We start from the raw sequence: 5,889 nt of genomic DNA, 5'->3' as shown, positions 1-5,889 counted from the left end.
ATTTGTGTGTGGGTTTGTTTTATCTTTGGTAGTTTCTGTTTAGATGTTGATTTTAGTGTAAGAGTATTTAGACTCAGATGCTTGGGAATATATATATATATATATATATATATATATATATATATATATATGTATAATTGTTATTTTCTGTGAGTTCCTAAGAAAGCAGTAAATGTATATATACCGTAAGATAATTATATAGATATAATATGCATAATACTCGTTTTATCGTCCACACCTGTGGAGTAACGGTCAGCGCGTCTGGCCGCGAAACCAGGTGGCCCGGGTTCGATTCCCGGTCGGGGCAAGTTACCTGGTTGAGGTTTTTTTCCGGGGTTTTCCCTCAACCCAATACGAGCAAATGCTGGGTAACTTTCGGTGCTGGACCCTGGACTCATTTCACCGGCATTATCACCTTCATTTTATTCAGACGCTAAATAACCTAGATGTTGATACAGCGTCGTAAAATAACCCGTCGTTTTATCGGAGTATGGTGACGTCCATCAATGCTCCTGATAAAAACATGTAATCCTGCATAATTTGAAGGAAAGTATCTTGTCCTTCTCATTGGAGTTAAGAAAAATGTGTTATTTACTTTACTCTCATTCTAACATAATACCTAGTGGTTTGTAGAGCTCTCTTTTAGTAAATTGAATCATATTGTTGAGAAAATCATTCCGAAGTGCTGAACATCTTAGGGAAATAGTCGTGTTATATGCACTTTATAGCGAAAATAAATTACCTTGGGTAAATATTTAATAAAAGTTGAAGTCAGTTATTTAAATACATCAAGATCAATGAATCTATTATGTCTTCAGAGCCAGGGAAGTGTAAATGATTAAATTCTTTTTCAAATTATAAAATTACATTGAATGTAATGTGTGTGAAAAGTTGTAGGTGGTTCTACTAAATTGTGCAGGTACTGTATGTATGCTAAATTGTTAGATTTTGTTTTTAATTTTATAATTGCCATAAGCTCTTTGATATTACAAATTTACTCTACATTAGAATGAGAAAATTTACAACGTCTGTAAAATCGTAGAGCAAGTTGAGATTCGAATATGAGAAAAAAAAATTCTATGGAAGGATTCACATTGTTGTAATATCTGGAATTCCGTTGATACAATGGACCAAACCAGAGTTACTGGTAATATATTGATCAATTATTTATATGTATCAGTGGCAAATAATGCAGTGAGTTATCGGGAACGAATTTAAAATATTTCCCTGCTATTGACATGTACGCAAAACAATTCTTATGACAAAATTTCTAAATTTTCAATCATTTGAAACCAATCCAAACGAGAATTGTGTTCCCTTTGTCATTACATAACCGAGCTGATGTGTTGAAAATCTGTAATCTGTGTTGGTCCTCCAGCTTCGGTCTGTGTACTGCAGCCATTACTGAGTCAATATTTTGAATATGTTCCTGAAGTGAAACATCTTCAGCCAACGTGTCAGTCTAATGTAATGAAAGAAAATTCTGTGACGGAAGCAATAGTCGGTGCTGTACCTGCATGTAGTTTTTCTGTTATCGATTTATTTTGGCGCAGAGGAAAAAAAATATGAAGTAAAAATAAAATAAATAATGGACTACATTTGCTAAATCTACTCTGTGTCACTCCAGTTAACCATCCAAAGTACGGTAGTGGGAGGCAGCTGTTTTCTCCAATTTGCCTGTTGAAACCTGTCGTAAGATTGTGTTATGCCTCAGGGCTTAAAGAAGCCCTGTAACATGATTTCCATTTAGGCATTAATTTCGAGACAATCCAGTAAAAGTTTCACGATAAGGTTAATGCAGCGTATTTGTATTAAGCAAGAAACGCAAGGTAGTCCCAGCTTGCGAAGTATGTGGTTAAGCAGCGTTTCTCTCCTGAGAACGAAGAGAGTGGCGAACCTCTGACTCGATAAAAGTTATGTCGCGCGTGTATGTATTGTGACGAAGCCTATCACTGTATGTTTAATGGCTTAATAAATTGAATTGAATTGATCGACAGCGATGAAAGTAAATGTTAAATATTATGTTTTATTTAACGACGCTCGCAACTGCAGAGGTTATATCAGCGTCGCCGGATGTGCCGGAATTTTGTCCCGCAGGAATTCTTTTACATGCCAGTAAATCTACTGACATGAGCCTGTCGCATTTAAGCATACTTAAATGCCATCGACCTGGCCCGGAATCGAACCCGCAACCTTAGGCATAGGAGGCCAGCGCGATACCAACTCGCCAACCAGGTCGATGCGATGAAAGTATTCTGGCGCCATGAATCACAGCTGGACTAATCACATTGGTCCAGTGAAATTAATCATGTATTTTAATTGGTTAAATTAAAAAGCGCATTGTTCGAACTCATTTCTTACGTAGTCCCAACAAAGGTTCTTATTACTGTATTGCACAGAATGGATTTAATTGTAATAGATGATTGAATGAGATGGCATCCTAAAGTATGTACTGGTATAAACAAAAAAGGTCCTAAATCCCATCTCATCTGCTGGGTAGCGTGCGTGGGTGATGCCACAGTCGGGAAGCTGGCAAAAGAACATAAAAAGCGCTTTGTTGGAGGACGAAGGGACAGTCATGGTGGAGAAAGAGGCTGAAGCAAGGAAATAGATCATAATGGCGTCAGATCCGTCTATGGATATTTCATGTAAGTAATTCATCATCTTTGTCTGTAAATTCAATAAATCAAATATAGTTTTGTTCATAATTAAATTAATCTTGAATCTGAGTTGAGAAACCAAGTAATTTTCCTATATATCCTGAGAGAATCAGTTCATTCAGTATAAGCGTCCCTTTTTTTCCATTATATTATAATGGTGGTGTCAGAAACCCTGATAAGTTTCAGTATGGTACGAGTATTTAGTGGGAGTCGAATGCAGTAGTCCTCTGTCCAGCAAACCATGCGACCAAAGTTTTCGCGTACGACAACTGGTTTCATTCTGCGCGAAAAAATAAAAGAATAATCCGGAAAACTAGTACTTAGAACGAAATCATAGGATCATCACTAGTAACTGCACTTCTGAGATAACTAAACCTATTAGATATAATACTAACATTATTTAAAAAGTAATCCTAAAATTAATTTACGTAAAATGGAAATAATATGCAGTTCAATTCCACCCGCTATTTTCTTCTTCATTCATAAATAATCTCTCCCAGGGTTCTGTAAAGCATTGACACAAAAACACTACGAAATCTTTAAGCTTCGCAAGCTGTTGATAAATTACCTTCTACTTTCAAAATATTTTTTTCTTGAAAATGGTGGATTCTCTCTTTAACATGGTTTGGGATATTTTATTAACATATGATGTAGTTTCTGGTTTCTTTTGCGCCATTTCGCCGTTACCCTGTATGTAGTTTTTCTGTTATCGATTTATTTTGGCGCAGAGGAAAAAAATATTAAGTAAAAATAAAATAAATAATGGACTACATTTGCTAAATCTACAAGACAGCGGCAAGAAATGGTATTTCGCGGGTTTGCGCTGTACCTATAGTAAAATGTAAAGAAGAAAAAATTATAGACTCCTTTGTCACATGGTTGTTTTTACGTAAACTGGTATCATAGCTGCCTTGATCACTTCATTGTGGACATGCACATATAAATTTACATTATTAGGTTTATGTCTGTTACTTTGTATTAATATTAGACGTGGCTAATGCTGCAGACTGTCAGCTGAAACAAATATTTCTTCCACAGAGGTAAGTATATTTTTACATTATATTCTATATAACCGTAAATTACGTACTCATCTTCAAAACAGGACTTTGGATCAAACCAAGATAGAACTGTTGAAATAACAGCACCCACACACTTTTTGTCTGCATTCCAATCCATCTCTGCTTTGTTGTGTACGTCTGTTCATAGTGGAGAAATTTATTTTATTCTTTGCACTGCTGTATAAAAATTGGGGCCAGTCTTTGATATCGCTCCCAACAACACACACCACTAACATCTAAGGTTAGTGGGTTAGTTGAAGCATTATTTCAATTACTGTGTGAGGCCGAGGAATTGTGTAGTGTGGGCAAAGTGCGAATTAAGATTTCTGATGAAGGGGGGGGGGGATATAATCCTAAGATAGAGAATACCTCATTGGCGACAGAGGCGATCTCAACCTCATTCGATACGGCTCAACGTTTGGTTGCACTGAGTTGCTTGTCTTGTATCTTGATCATAATAATAATTATATCCATGAGCAGGCTTAAGATAAGATGTGTAATTCCTAAGTTAATGATTGTTGTCAGCTTGCCGGTGACGATATACATCAATATTATTTTCTTTGCTTACTTTATACTTATAAAGTATACTCGTATTAAAGCAATTATATTTTGTGAGGGGGATAGAAGTTATCCCTGGCAGAGATGTTAATACGAATTTTTGAGAGGGAGGCTAACTTCCCAACGGGGGGGGGGAGTCCCCCCCCCATTCACCCCGTTAATTCGCACTCTGAGTATGGGGAGATACAGAAGTTTCACCAATGTTGAATTGCTAGTATAGTGAGGTTAGTTGGAGATGCTCGGGTGGGTCGTATTCATAGACGAGACTTTGGACCAAAGTTGACTTTGGAAAGTACAAAGTCACCATTTTCCTATTCACAGTCGACACTTTGACGAAAGTATACTTCTATTGTGACTTTACTTCGAAGTCGCCGAAAATCTAGACTTTGACTTTCGTTCGTGGACATAAGGAAAATAGCTAATATTTGGGAAATTGTTGAATTTTCCGGGAATATTGAGGATATCTAAGATATTATTAAAACTGCTCATGTTCCTTAGCGTATTATTAGATATAGATAATAAATTCAAATCAAAGTCCAGATTTGATAAACAGATCGTATTAGATATCCTCGTCATGTTTCAACATTAATTGATGAATAATCAAAGAGGATTATCTATTCCACCAATAATTCTATTTCTTATTTCATCGCGATTTTACGCTACAGGTAATTTTAATCCTGCGGTCGTCATAATAATGTTTTCTGAATATTGATTTCAATTAATTATCAAGTAGTTTCTACAGACGTGCAGGGAATGACGCTGCCAACTGTCAGCAGGATAATATGTCTCTTTCATAGTCTGTCATTAGTGGCATCTTCTTATCTTCCATATCTTCAGAATAAAGTTATTTTATAATGAAATAATTCGAGGGCTTAATGTAAACTTAACATAATTACAATCGATGTTTTATTCACAACAAAATTCTTAACAGACAATACTATTTCAGATGAACTATGCCATCATGTTTTGTAGTTATGAATGTTATTGTTTTACGTAAGAGTACAAGACTGTTCGGAACTGAGTTACGATTTTTTATGACCAAATAGAAGAACGAATTATTATCGATTGGTGTAAAGATATAAAATATCAATTTTTGTACTTACGTTAGTGTAACACTAAGCCCACGAATAATTATTCTTATGTAAAGCTGCAAGAACGGCTCACAATCGCTTAATATGTATCGATGTTCAATTGTTTCATTGATTTGTCTCAAAAGATGGCTTTGATTGTGGCAATCCCTACTCTATTTCAACTATTCTTCAATTTAATTCGTTTAAAAGGAAGTGATTATAATTGCCAACATTACAACCAGATCATCAAATCTCAACTTATCGAAGTCAGAGCCAAAGACTCAGAAGTATAGTCTATGAATAGGACTTTCAACAAAGTTAAACGTTACTACAAAAGTCGACTTTGGAAAGTCTTCGTCCAAAGTCTTGTTTATGAATACCACATACAGTAACATCCCCAGAATCAACATGCTCATTTTTGCTCGTTTGCGTCTGTGTATTACGGAGACGTGTAATTATTATTTCACATGCTAGTAGGTATATTAAAATAGCCGACATATTGCATCTCAATTTCAGTTTCTTACTATTGTCTTTTTCAGTCTT

The sequence above is a fragment of the Periplaneta americana genome, chromosome 17 (genome assembly GCF_040183065.1).
Source record: "Periplaneta americana isolate PAMFEO1 chromosome 17, P.americana_PAMFEO1_priV1, whole genome shotgun sequence".
NCBI classification, from domain to species: domain Eukaryota; kingdom Metazoa; phylum Arthropoda; class Insecta; order Blattodea; family Blattidae; genus Periplaneta; species Periplaneta americana.
This window is presented reverse-complemented; position numbering follows the sequence as displayed.